Below are 12,845 nucleotides of genomic sequence, written 5' to 3' on the forward strand. Positions count from 1 at the left end.
AATGCTCTTCTATTAAGGGGACATTATTCTTAATGGAGGTCCCTCCTAAAAGTGGGCTTTTATTTTAATGTTTATTTATTTTTGAGACAGAGAGAGACAGAGCATGAACGGGGAAGGGTCAGAGAGAGAGGGAGACACAGAATCTGAAACAGGCTCCAGGCTCTGAGCCGTCAGCACAGAGCCCGACGCGGGGCTCGAACTCACGGACCGTGAGATCATGACCTGAGCCGAAGTCGGACACTTAACCGACTGTGCCACCCAGGCGCCCCAAGGGGACATTATTCTTAATGGAGGTCCCTCCTAAAAGTGGGCTTTTAGAATCAGGAACTAGTCTGGAAGATCCATATGGTCCTGCTTGCCAGGGTTGGGTCGGGGAGCAAATCGTACAGCCAATATCAGACTGTGGGGTAAGAAAGTATGACCCAACTTTCCCCTGAGGAGACTACTATGGATAAATGTCTCAGGTTCTTCTCTGCCAAATACGCTTAAATACTCAAAGCATTCTTACTAATCAGGATCACTATATCTGGAAATTCTAGCCACCAACAGACAAGAAAAGGAAATAAGTAAACAGCGTGATTATTCTTTGTGAGACTTAATCAGGGAGGGGAGGGAAAAAAAAACAAAAAAAAACAACTCAGTAAGGAGCCACTGCTAGAAATCCGCTTTGAGGGAAAGCTAAGAGACCAGCCCTGGCTCAGCAGAGCCTCAGACATCAACTTGCTGACTTATGGTAGACAGGACGTTTATTCTTATATTGAACTTTGTCCACACTCGATGTAAGATCAGAAGAAAGAGAAAAGTTTGTGAACCCTATGTCCAAGAAGAAAACAGAGGGCTGAAAATGAAGGCTTCCTTATTCTTTAACCATCTAAAAAGGAAGTCGGACATTCCAGACCAAGGACTATGGCTACAAGAACTTCGGGTATGCAGCCAAATTTCTCACATTTTTTAAAACTCCATGATGCATGATGATCCTTTGTATGCCTGTCCCTATCACTAAACACACACGTACACACACACACTCACACAGGGATTAGTGATAAACCTTTAATAAGACAAGAGCCTACATGTCTGTTTTCAGGAACAATGACCGTAAGATTGTTGTCCTATCCCACAGGCAGGTTTGAGAAACCCAAAAGTGATGCAGTAGGTGGTAGCAATGACTGAGGTTGCAGTTAGGCTGGATTTGGGAGAATGGAGTGCCAGGTGTTTAAAAATGGATCCAAAATTCTGCTTGGATGTGGCAGACAGGTCCAGCCCATGAGAATGCTGGGGGAGACAGGGATGGTCACTTGACCTCTGGGGGGGCGACCTCAAAGAATATTAGAATAATTTTTCTTTTGGTTTCAAAATATCTTCTCCATGGCTTTCAGTACATGGATCTTTCTAAGTGTGTCTGAATCTAAGAAGGCTGTTTCATGGCAAGGCATACTTTTCCCCTCGTTGCCATGGAAACGGCATGGTGCTCGTGTATCAGCAGTGTATGTGCACATACACGCACTGTATATTCATATGTTCTCAGGGAGATGCCTTTTATGCCTTCTCCTTCTGGTGTTCTCTAGAATTTTAAAAGATACATCCAGAGCCAGAAATTATAATTTTACTAATTATTGCCACCCAATTGTTATTATCCCCTTAGCTTTTCATTAAAAATTCTGATGTTAGGGGGCGCCCGGGTGGCTCAGTCGGTTAAGCGTCCGACTTCGGCTCAGGTGGTGATCTCGCAGTCTGTGAGTTCGAGCCCCACGTCGGGCTCTGTGCTGACATCTCGGAGCCTGGAGCCTGTTTCAGATTCTGTCTCTCTCTCTCTCTCTCTCTCTCTCTAACCCTCCCCCATTCATGCTCTGTCTCTCTCTCTCTCAAAAATAAATAAAGGTTAAAAAAAATCAAAAAAAAATTCTGATGTTAGGTTTTTCTTCAACATAGTCTCTCCTGGAGGTGAAATAATCTATTATTTGCCCCTTCATCTACCTCCAACTTTTCTTCCACTTCTTAAATGAACATACTGTAGATCTCAATACGTCTAGTTTATTAATTAAAAAAGAAACCTAGGGGCACCTGGGTGATTCAGTCGGATAAGTGTCCGACTTTGGCTCAGGTCATGATCTCCTGGTTCATGAGTTTGAGCCCCACGTCAGGCTCTGTGCTGATAGCTCAGAGCCTGGAGGCTCCTTTGGATTCTGTGTTTCCCTCTCTCTCTGCCTCTTCCCCACTTGTGCTCTGACTCTCTCTCAAAAATAAATAAACATAAAAAAAAAGAGGGGTACCTGGGTGGCTCAGTCGGTTAAGCATCTGACTTCTGCTCAGGTCATGATCTCCTAGTTCGTGGCTTTGAGCCCCATGTCGGGCTCTGTGCTGACAGCTCAGAGCCTGGAGTCTGCTTCAGATTTTGTGTCTCCCTCTCTCTCTGCCCTCCCCCGTTCATGTTCTGTCTCTCTCTCTCTCTCTCTCAAAAATAAATAAACACTAAAAAATTTTAAAAAAGAAAAGAAAAAAGAAACCTAGGGGTGCCCGGGTGGCTCAGTGGGTTAAGCATCCAACTCTTGATCTCAGCTCAGGTCATGATCTCACCTTTCATGAGACTGAGCCCCAAGTCCGGCTTCACTCTGACAGCTGGAGCCTGCTTGGGATTCTCTCTCTCCCTCTCTCCATCCCTCCCCTGCTCACTCTTTCACAAAATAAAGAAAACATTAGAAAAAAGAAAGAAACCTAGTCCATATTTTACTCAACCTCTCTGATGGGTAAATGATGCATTTTAGGTACTTCACTCCCTTAACTATTCTTTGTCCAAAATATTTTTAACTGGCAACACAGCGATTCTTCAGAGGAGTGGTGATGAGTCACAAGTTTGAGTGTGGGACTGATGTTGTCTGGTTTCATTTTCAATCTATATAAACTTGAAAAGAAACTAAAGGAATCTCTGATGCAGAGGAGTCCTTTATTTCAGCAGGTCTTTCTTGGGCACCTACTCTCTGACCGTAAATGACCCAGTTCGCTTGAGAGCTGATTCTGACGATGTGGAGAATCTCAGGGACAACTTTCAAGCTGGCCGGGCAGCACAGTGTGTGTGTGTCAGGAGACCCGTCCTGGATTTCACCACCAGCTCTGGGCTTTCACTTCAACTGAACTGGGCTGTAGGATGGTAACCTATAAAATGAACGACTTGAATTAGACTCTCGCCCTGGTCCTTTTAGCTCCGTGATGCCATTCCTGTAATTCAGTTTCAGAGCCCGGCCTGATGGAGGTATGTGGTTGATTAGGCAGCCTTAGCAAGGCCCACAGGCTAGGGAGTGACTCAGCTGTGCCACTGGGTGAGGTCTGACACCCTATCAGTCTTCCTGTCCCTTGTTGTACCCATATCTACCCAATGCGTTGGCCTACACAGTGGGATGGCGCTCCTTCCCGAGTGTCCCTCCAAGACCATACCCTCCTCTGCTTTCACCAAACCTGACTGTCCTTTGTCACTCCCCCACTGAATTCCTCAACCTGCTACATTCCTTCACGCCAGCCTACCCAGTGGCTTCATTAGCTACATTCAAGGTCCTATTCTTTCATTATGAAGTTACTTTTTGAAGATCCAGACCCTGCTAAAGTCTCCAATTCAGTTCCTACAACTTGCCCTCTCACATGCTTTGCTTTAGCCTCAAGGACAATTCCTGGAACTCACCAAGCTCCCAACTGCCCCGGGCCTTGGCCTATGGCCAGTGCTGCTGCGGCTGCCCAGAAGGGCTCTTCCTGCGCTCAGCCCTCGGTTAACTCCTTCCCACCCTCAGGCTCACTCAAAGTCCTTCCCCAATTGAGCCATTGCTCTCCTCTTCTCCTTCTTGAATCTTACCACCAAGGACAATTTTGTAATCCTTGACTGTCCATCTCCCCCGGTAGATGATTAAACGCCACAAGAGCATTGTGTCATCATATACACAGTGCCTGGCCCACCCGAGATTTAGTGCACGGACGAGCAAACGAATGACAGCTCTTGTCCCAAAGAGGAGACAAATGTTGGCAATCTCAGGCCCCAACCCACGCTGACGGGGGAGAGACATTTTTGAACAGGTCAGACTTGCCTCTCGCCTATATTTGCAGTGCTCACCTGGCTCTTAAAGGACAGACATCAGCAGCAGAAAACCTCATTACTTCCAAAGGTACCGGCTTACCCTACAACTATTTGTCAACAGGAAGGCTCTGACTCACTGTGAAACATTTCTTTACAGAAATCCAAAGCATTTTACAAAGGGGCGAACGTATTGGTGACGACAGCTCTTAGAATATAGAGCACGATGGTAGGAACAGCAGATCGAGATAGAAAAGTTGCGACTTGCTCCCATCTCATGGCGAACCTTTAGTGGAACGAGGACCCGAAGCTAACTTTTGCCCACCAAGTCACTGCCTCTCTGGGCCTCAGTTTTCTTCCTCTATAGATGCATTTCCTCCCTTCCCCCATGTCATTCCTCAATGGACACTGGAACATCATGATTTAATGCAACTCTTCTGAAATCGGTAATGCCCAAATCCCTCCCTTGTATTTAAAAAAAAAAAAAAAAAAAAAAAAAAGAGTATAGACGAATGTCAGGCATTTAAGTACTACACATAAAATAATTTTTAAGTGTTGTGATGTTTGTGACTTTGTCAGCTCTTTAAAAATTGTTATATTCTCTAAATATTCATGTTTATATCTTAAAAAAATCACTCAAGGGGCACCTGGGTGGCTCGGTCGGTTAAGCGTCTGACTTCGGCTCAGGTCATGATCTGGAGGTCTGTGAGTTCAAGCCCCGCGTCGGGCTCTGTGCTGACCACTCAGAGCCTGGAGCCTGTTTCAGATTCTGTGTCTCCCTCTCTCTCTGCCCCTCCCCTGTTCATGCTCTGTCTCTCTCTGTCTCAGGAATAAATAAACGTTAAAAAAAAAATTTTTTTTTTAAATCACTCACGCGTGAACTTTTCCTTAAACAATTGGCTGATAGAGTACACGTATTTCTGGGAATACAAAAAAGCATTAGTGCCATTTTTGCAGCCCAGATTGATGCTGGCAGGTTTACAGTTGTCCCACTTGTTCAATTTGTCCTGCCTGAAGAATAGATAGGACTGAGGGATTGCCCTCAAATCTTTGAATGTTTGTTCCAGCTTTAAAATATGGTTTCACATCCTGTTTTTACCGTTAAATCAATGCGAATTAGAAAAATCATCCAACCCCTTTATGTGTTAGTTTTTTCGCACGTCAGATGTAAAGAGTACCTGGCTCTACTTATGTCCCAAGGGATTTGGCAAAGACTGTCAGAATTAGTGGCCGTGGCCATGCCAGTTCCGTGGAGAGGTCTGACCTCAGGGCAGTACAATGATGTAGGCTTGTCAGGGATCTGTGGCACTTCTGTTACCGGGTGCCACAGAGGATTTCTGGAGTGGAGTTCTGTGGCCTAAGAAGACAGATTTGATGTTACTTTTAGAACAGTGCCTTCCCAGAGGACCAAGTCCCATTGGGTCTGGTCTATAGACAATAAGCAAATTACAGATAAGCGTGCTATATGTGTCTGTGTGCAAGTGTGTGAATGTGCAGGTTACTGTTGGTTGTTCTTCTGAGGTAATTTCCTTCATCAAATTGGTGTTTTTAACATCCATAAAATATACTCTTCCATAAGATTCCAAAGTCCGCTTAGAAAACCTGAGCTGGGGCGCCTGGGTGGCTCACTCAGTTAAGCGGCCGACTTCGGCTCAGGTCATGATCTCGCGGTCTGTGGGTTCGAGCCCCGTGTCGGGCTCTGTGCTGACAGCTCAGAGCCTGGAGCCTGTTTCAGATTCTATGTCTCCCTGGGCATGTTTCAATATAAAAAATGGTTAGCTGTGGAGAATTCCAGAGAGCTGAGGTGGGGGAGGGGTGGTAACCAAGGAATGCTAAAGATCCAAGAGAGGACGCCCTCACGAATACCCTTCATGAGGACAAGGAATGTGCTTGGCCCAATCAGTATGAAGGCCATAAATCTGGACTAAGCAGTCACACTAATTCAAAAGTCCTTTGGAATTTCTAGACAGTTCTGTTTTTTATCGAGTATACGAGTCAGCATATCTTTCAAAAGCTGCCTGAAAATGCCAACGCTCTGGCTGGCTTCCATGTTTCTCCAAGGTGACGCGTACCGTGTGCAGGGCTGTCTTCATGGTTGTTTATGGGCAGGGAGCCATTTTGGTTGATCAGCATCTGAGCCAAACCAGTCGTTAAATATACTGAATGCCATCCCTGACTGTGCCAATACCTCTTGGGCAAGTGTTGGCCATGGAGGTTCACAAAGAGTGAAGGGTGTAAAGGGTGCCTTGAGAAAGGAGAGCTGGAACCTCAGGCAGGGTGGGAAGAGGAGGGGCAGGGAATACAGAAATACTTAGCTCGCTGTCCCCAATTAACTGGGGTGGCAATCTCTTTAGAGGAGTCAGGGCTGAAGGGCAGGGCGTGGCTCCTGGGGCCTGAGCTGAACCTGATTCAGAGATCATAGTCTCAGCAGTGATCATCTGCAGTGATTGATTACTGATGTCTGCCAAGGGCTCAAGAAGGGCAGTGTATGTGTGGCATGCTTGTTAGCTGGGCTCTAACTGACGTGGAGCTACATTTTGAACTCTCCAGCATTTTGCTGATCTCTCCCTTCAGAAACACACACCAGCTTTTTCTTTCTCCTCATGAATATACATAGCCATCAACATGCTGCTCGAATAAGAGATTTATAGTAGTTTAGGCAGACTCTCTCAGAGGTATCTGGCCTAATGAGCAGTAAATGCCACTCAGCATATGTCGCTAAAAACTATGAACAGGGAAATCCCTATAAGATAGCTTTCCCTGTGTAGCCACTTATTTTCTTTGCAACAGATGTCCAACGCATCAGGTTCTTTCGTGCCCTGGAACCAACTGTCACCCTCAAATCCCCTGGAGTGGATCATGACTGTGGTAGGATTTATGACATCTGTCACCGGGCTTCACACAGAAGACCTGGTAGATTAATATGAAATATGACTGAGTTCATCAGCACTTTCAGCCATAACTGAGCTCTCTGGAAACATCTGTACCACTTGAGTGTGCTGATGTTCCCAGTTGTGTCCAGCTGAATGGATAGGAAATGGGACCAAATAGGGCACTTATCTCCCTTCCTTATCACACTCCACTGCCTGGATTTTGACTTTTTTTTTTTTTTTTAATAAAAATCAAATATCCTTGGGGCACCTGGACCACTCAGTCAGTTAAGCATCCAACTCTTGATTTCAGTTCGGGTCATGATCTTACCATGTGGGATCGAGCCCCATGTCAGGCTCCACGCTGAGCATAGAACTTGCTTGGGATTCTCTCTCTCTCTCTCTCTCTGCCCCTCCCTTGCTCACTCTCTCTCAAATAAGTAAACTTTAAAAAATCAAATATCCTTTTTAAAAAATTGTTTTTAAGTTTATTTTGAGAGAGAGAAAGAGACAGAGTACACAAGTGGGGGGAGAAGAGAGAGAGGGAGAAAGAGAGAATCCCAAGGAGGGTCTGCACTGCCAGCATAGAGCCTGATGCAGGGCTTGAACCCACAAACCGTGAGATCATAACCCAAGCCAAAGTCAAGAGCCAGACACTCAACTGACTTGAGCCACCCAGGTGCCCCACAAAAATTAAATACCCTTAAATATTAAATCATCTTGATTAAATCATCTTGTTACAAGATTTCTAGAACTTGTGTTTTCATTGGAAAGCACCAGTCTTTGATAATGTAACCAAAGTTTCTAACACCAGAGAGTTTGCTTTACAGTTTGATCTGGAAGTTTTGTGCTTTGGGCTTTTTGGGGGTTGGTGTGCTTATGGTACTGGGTTGAGTTAGTCAGGATTCTCCAGAGAAACATCTATGTATATATATATATATGGACTTATTATAGGAATTGGCTCATGGGAATATGGAGGCCGAGAAGTCCCACAATCTGCTGTCTGCAAGCTGGAGAGCCAGGAAAGACAGTGGTATAATTCAGTCCAAGTCAGAAACCTAGGGAACCAGGAGCACTGATGGGCCAGGGCAGAAGAAGATGGATGTCCCAGCTCAAGCAAAAACAGCAAATTCTCCCTTCCTCTACCTGTTTGTCCAATCCACTTCCTCAATGGACTGGATGATACCCACCTACATGCTAAAGACGATCTTCTTTACTCGGTCTACTGATTCAAATACTAATCTCTTCTAGAAACACCCTCACAGACACACAGAGAAATGATGTTTTGCCAGCTAACTGGGCATCCCTTAGCTCAGTCAAGTTGACACATAAAATCAACCATCATATGGCTTGAGAGCATAGATTCTTAAAACTCATTACGATTTAGAGAAATCATACCATTTAGAGAAATGGTATTTGTCAGTTTAAAAAAAAAAAAAGCAGTGTGATATTTGATTACTAATGTGAATTGTAGAAAAATGCCATTGAGGAATTGTGTGGCAAAATACCAAGAAGAAACAGCAGCAGGATGGGGAAAAATAGTTTGGGCCATCGAAACTGTTTTCTGTTAAGTGATGTTAAATGACAGTTCCATTTGTTGAGTTATCAATGTGATGTAGAAGGTTAGGAGCCACACCTGACTTCAGATCCGAACCCACCACTTATTAGCAGTGTGGCCTTGGGCTAGTTTTTAAATCTAAGTCTCAGTTTTGTCACTTTTGAAACAGGGATAGTAATAGCTTTTACTTCATGGGATTCAATGAGAAAAGCCAAAGGGAATATACGCGAGGTAACCTAGCACCGTGTCTGGAACACCGTAAGTGTGTGTTAAGTGTTAGTCATCATTATTATCATTTATTATCAGCATTAGGAAGAAGGAGCCCTTTCCTCAACGACTTACTTAAATTAATAATCAGGGTAACAACAACAATAGCAAACACACGTCCAGGCCCTTAACACGTATTCAACTACAACCACCCTATGAGGAAGGTACTAATGTTATTATCACCCGTAACTTATAACTGAGGAAACTGGGTCACAGTTGAGATTAAGTATTCACCCGTTTGTGTCTGGCTTACTTCCCTTAGCGTAACATTTTCAATGTTCACCCGCATTGTAGCATGTATCAAAGTTTCATTCCTTTTCAGGGCTTTTTAAAAATTCATGCACCTGTTGGGGCACCTGGCTGGCTCGGTTGGAAAGGTGTGTGACTCGTGATCTTGGGGTTGTGAGTTTGAGGCCCACGCTCGGTGTAGAGTTTACTTAAGAAATAAACTAAATTCATTCGTCTGTTGATAGACGCTTGCCTTGTTTTCATTTTCTAGCTACCATGAAAAGGGCTGCTAGGAACATGGGTAAATGAGTATCTGTTTGAGTCCCTGCTTTCAGTTCTTTTGGGTGTATCCCTGAAAGTAGAATTGCTGGATCACGTGGTAATTCTATGGGTAACTTTTCGAGGAAACACAATATTGTTTAGCACCAAAGCTGCACCATTTTACATTCCCACCAACAGTATACCACAGTTCTGGTTTCTTCAAATCCTCATCAACACTTCCTCCTCCTCCCTTTTTGGTAATAGCTATCTCAATGTGTTTTTTAATATACATTTTTAAGTTGTTTTTTCTTAAGTTTATTTATTTTGAGAGAGACAGAGATCGTGTGAGTGGGGAAGGGCCAGAGAGAGGGGGAGAGAAAGAGAGAGAGAATCACCAGCAGGCTCTGTGCTGCTGGTGCAGAGCCCGACGTGGGGCTTGAACTCATGAAACTGTGAGAGCATGACCTGAGCCGAAACCAAGGTCAGACACTTAACCTACTGAGCCACCCAGGTGCCCCAAAGGTGTGATAGTTAATTTTATGTGTCAGCTTGACTAGGTCACGGGGTGCCCAGATACGTGGTCAAGTTATTCTCCATTCTCCATGTGCCTTTGAGGGTGTTCCTGGATGAGGTTAACATTTAAATCAGTAGACTGAATAAAGCGGATGGCCCTCCCTAATGTGAGCCTCATCCAATCAGTTGAAGGACTGACTAGAAACGTAAGACAGACCCTCCCCTGAGTAAGAAGGAACTTCTCCTGCCTAACTGACTTTGAGCTGGGACATTGGTCTTCTGTTGCCTTTGGACTCAAACTGAAACACTGGGTCTTCCTGAGTCTTGAAGCCTACTGGCTTTTGGGCTGGAACTACATTAGCATTCTTGGTTCTCAGGACTTCAGATTTGGACTGGAACTACCATCCACTCTCCTGAGTCTCCAGCTTGCCAAATGCAGATCTTGGGACTTTACAGCCTCCATAATCATGTGACCCAATTCCTTATCATAAATCTCTCGATAGATAGACTGACAGATAGATAAGGGGCAGGGAGGAAGAAAGGAAGGAAGGAAGGAAGGAAGGAAGGAAGGAAGGAAGACACCTCTTATTCTGGGTTTGTCTAGAGAATGCTGGCTAACACAAATGGAAAGAAAAAATAATAAAGTAAAACCTTGGATTCTTATGTACATGTAACCTGAAATAATCAAAACCGACACAGTGTTGGATTTCATTATGTAATCCAAGGAGAGACAGGCATATTTGGATCCCGAGATTTCGCTTTGCGATAAAGTTTTAAACTGAAATCTAAATTCCAATGGTTTGGACAAAGTGTTTCTCCTTAGAATCTCTAAAGATAGGCTATGGAAAACTATAAAATAAGAAAGATCATAGTTAAAAATACTACAATGAAACATTAAGGAAAAGAAGAATGGGAGCTCCATAGAGGAATGAGAAGAGACAAAAACTTAGGGCAAATATATTTAAATGAAACTTCCTCTTATATTAACATTTCTAGGCCCCAGAGAAGGAAGCTCCATGTGTATATATTGACAACTCACTAGAAAGGAAATATAAGAGGTACCTATACATTTGAAAAAAAATGTTCAACGTCATTAATGAAAGAAATTTCAAACCATTGAAATAGCCATGTTTTTGTAACAATGTGAATTCTCACTGCTGGTCAGGATGTGGTAAAAAATTAGCAGGAAGGGAAATGGATATGAACAAGGTTCATGGATATGAACTTGGATATGAGCTTTCCGGACACCATTTGGCAACATGTTTTAAGAGGCTCGAAAATGCTCATCCTTTCGACATTATACTTTAATTCTTAGGGAAATATTTTTCTTAGGGAAACAAACTTTATATCAAACAATGTGCACTGCGTTATTACGTAGGACAGTAAAAGAACAGAAAAGAAAAGAAAAGAAAAAAGAAAATTGCTACAGACAGCTTAAATGTTCACAAAAGGTAATGATTCAGTAGATCATATCTATGAAGTAATCTATAAAGTAGTTTTTAAAAACTGTGTTCGTGAAGTGTTCATAACGTTGCAAATGCTTATAATAAGGTTAAAGAGGAAAAAAATCAATACTAAACTTATATGCCAAGCAGGGCCTAAACTGCCTAGGACAGCTCCTAGAATGCCAGCCATTCCTTATGGTTCTCTTATATGGGTCTTTTATCCGGTGACCTTTCCAGCTGACCACAGCTGGGCCAGGGATGGAACGCTGCCCAGGAAAAGCCCGTTTATCTACAGAATGGCCATCAGGGAAGATAGTGATTAACTGGACCATGCAGAACATTCCTCGGCAGAACCTGAAGTTGAGGCCCAGGGACAGCAAAGCGATTGGACACAGGGGAGAGGTTAAAAAGTTGTCAAGTCTCCAACATGGTGGCAATGAAGCAGTGTCTCCATTATCTACTGTTGTATAACGCACCATCCCCAAACTTGGTGTCTTAAAACAGCAATAAAAATTTACCTTGCTGGGGCGCCTGGGTGGCTCAGTCGGTTGGGCGTCTGACTTCGGCTCAGGTCATGATCTCACGGTTTGTGAGTCCGAGCCCTCCGTCGGGCTCTGTGCTGACAGCTCAGAGCCTGGAGCCTGCTTTGGATTCTGTGTCTCCTTCTCTCTCTGCCCCTCTCCCGCTTGTGCTCTGTCTCTGTCTCTCAAAAATAAATAAATGTAAAAAAAAAAAAAATTTACCTTGCTAACACATCTATTTCTTATTTTATTTATTATCATTTTTTAAGTAGGCTTCATGTCCAGGGTGACGCCTAATGTGGGGCTTAAACTCTTGACCCTGAGCCGAGATCAAGAGTCGGGGGCTTAACCGACTAAGCCACTCATTTGTAGGTGCCCTCACAAGTCTATAATTTGTCAGAGCTGAGTGGTGACAGTTATTTTCTGTTTCATGAGGAGAGTCAGGGAGACACGTTCACCTGGGGGTAGAGGGCCCAGTTTCAATATGGCTCACTCACAGAGCTGGCACATTTGGGCTCACTATGAGCCATGGGCCTCTGTTCTCCTCCACATGGTTTTCTTCATGGACTTCCTCCCAACATGGTGACTGGGTTTCAAAAGGACAAGGTTGAAGAGCATGACCTTTTCTTTTCTTTTCTCTTCTTTTCTTTTCTTTTCTTTTCTTTTCTTTTCTTCCCTTTCCTTTCCTTTCTTTTAGCACATGGCATGTTTATGACCCGGACTTAGAAGTCAGAGCGTTGTTGGAGGTCACCAAGGTCATCCTAGTATCAAAGGCAGGGGTCATAGGCTCCCCATCTTGCCATAGGAGTGGCAACGGTCTGGAGAGGCATGGGGAATAGGAGATACTGTTGCAGCCATCTTTGGAAAACACCGTCTGCCACAAGTCCATAGGGTTAAGGAAGTGAGAGGGAAATAAATAACCTGGTTTGCTAAAGCTGTGCTGGGTCCTGCATGACCTGAAGTCTCAGAGCTATATTCTAGACACCATGAGACCTGATATTCAGTCCTGGGGGCCCATGATATCAGGCCTGTGCTCTTACAGTAAACTTCCATTACTTGATTACTTAAGGTGACTTTAGCAAACCTTCCACCTTGCATCAACCGCAACAAAAGCCCAACTAATCCAGA

This window comes from Panthera leo, chromosome A2 (assembly GCF_018350215.1).
Source record: "Panthera leo isolate Ple1 chromosome A2, P.leo_Ple1_pat1.1, whole genome shotgun sequence".
NCBI classification, from domain to species: domain Eukaryota; kingdom Metazoa; phylum Chordata; class Mammalia; order Carnivora; family Felidae; genus Panthera; species Panthera leo.